The sequence below is a fragment of the Leucopleurus acutus genome (assembly GCF_964270905.1).
Source record: "Leucopleurus acutus genome assembly, chromosome: 2".
In the NCBI taxonomy this organism is placed as follows: Eukaryota; Metazoa; Chordata; class Mammalia; order Artiodactyla; family Delphinidae; genus Leucopleurus; species Leucopleurus acutus.
Window position 1 is genome coordinate 45,859,297 of NC_139143.1, and position 1,925 is coordinate 45,861,221.

The window sequence follows — 1,925 nt, forward strand, 5'->3', positions numbered from 1 at the left end:
GCCCTGGTCTGGGAAGATCCCACATGCCGCGGAGCAACTAGGCCCGTGAGCCACAACTACTGAGCCTGCGCGTCCACAGCCTGTGCTCCGCAACAAGAGAGGCCGCGACAGTGAGAGGCCCGCGCACCGTGATGAAGAGTGACCCCCGCTTGCCACAGCTAGAGAAAGCCCTCGCACAGAAAAGAAGACCCAACACAGCCAAAAATAAATAAATAAATAAATAAATAAAATTTTAAAAAAATAATGGAAAGGCACAATTTAAAAGCTAAGAGCTTCCAGAAGGAGGGGAATGGTCTCCTGGGGTCCAATGGATTAGAACTGAGAAGAGGATGGTAGATTTGGGGATCAGAATGCTTTGCTTCTAGAAACAGGTGAGAGGGGTGAAACCATGCAGCATTGGGCCCCCCGAGGGATATCCAAGCGCTTCTCCCATTTTATAAGACACTGAGGGTTCTGTAGTCTCTGCTTTCAGCCAGTATAGATATCCTATTGCTCAGGAAGGTATTTTAAACAACATACACCAGCAACTGAGTGGTTAAGAGGGAAACGGAGGCAGGCAGTCTCTGATTTTCTATTATCACCCCATTCAGGCCAATGGAAACCTTCAATTTGATGTTTTGTTTTTGCCTTTTATATTTTCCCTCTCTCCATCACACACCTCCATGCAAATACAATCACACACACACACACACACACACACACACACACACCATAAAAGGGCCCCTTTGCAAAAGGATTTTTCTGCATCTCCTCAGAGGGAAGGAAAGGCAGAGGAAAGGAAGGAGAGATGCAAGCCGCCCTAGCTACTTTTCCTCCCCTTTAAGGCTGCCTGGTTACAGTCCTAGGAAAGAAAACCCCTGCATTCCTCCCCTTTAATTCGGTTTATTGTTGAAGCGCTGGAGCAAGCTAATCCTCACAGACCTGTAGGAGCTGGAGTGGGAGGGCCACGGGCACCGTTCTCTCGGATTCCCTGGGTAAGGTGAACCTGCTTCTTTATTTGGTTTGAGGAGGTTTCTTTGTTTAGCGGGAGGCTCGTGGCACCAAGAGAGTGGGTTTGAAGAGCCACTCTTGCAAGCAACTTGGGTGTTTATTTCAGCCCCAGTTCCTGTCTTGCCTGACTCTCGAGGTATCAAGGGGAAGTTGTAGCTGCCTTGGAAGATAAGTCTGAATGGGTGTCCGGGTAGGACCTCTGCGGAGATTATCTGGCCATCACTTCAGGGTTGGCTTGAGTGGGAACCTTTCGCAATCCTGGGCAAAGAAAAGGGAGCAAAATATCTGTATGTGACCCTCCTGCCATGCCTGCTTGCATTTAGGGACAGCCCTCTGGGCTCTGTTCCTGGGAGGGGCTGTCCATCTGCAGGGTGTCAGGACCTCCAGCGCCCTTGCACCCCTCCCTCCTGCTCAGCCTTCATTTCTTAACCTATCAGACCCCATCTGTCAAATGGGGCAATGCCCTGTTCTGGTTCTCCCTACCTGTCTAGGTTGTTGTGAAGATTAGGAGAGTCAGTGGGCAAAAAGGAGGTTTGTAAGCAGTCAGTGGCTCTGCAGACCCAAGGCAGGCAGACCAGCCTCAGTGCCTCCTGGCAGGGTCTGTGGCCCAGAGCCCGCTCCTGTCCCCCGCTGCGTTAGGATGCAGAACTCAGCAGGGACACCGCTGTCAGTCACCTTCCGCAGGGGCAAGTCTCTCTCCCTTCTGTCTTTAAACTTCCCTAGTTCAGTTCTCAGGTAAAAATGGTAAAAGGAGGTCTGGACTCACCACCACCCCCATCCGCACTGTGACCCCTTCTTTCCACGTAACTTTGACGCACAAACATTAACCCTGAGGCTCCCGGGGACGGCTGCCGGGGCTCTCGCTGCTGTTCTAGCAGCAGTGCGTGGCTGGCCAGCTGCTCGTTCTGGAGCCAGATCAGTTGATGAGGAGGAAA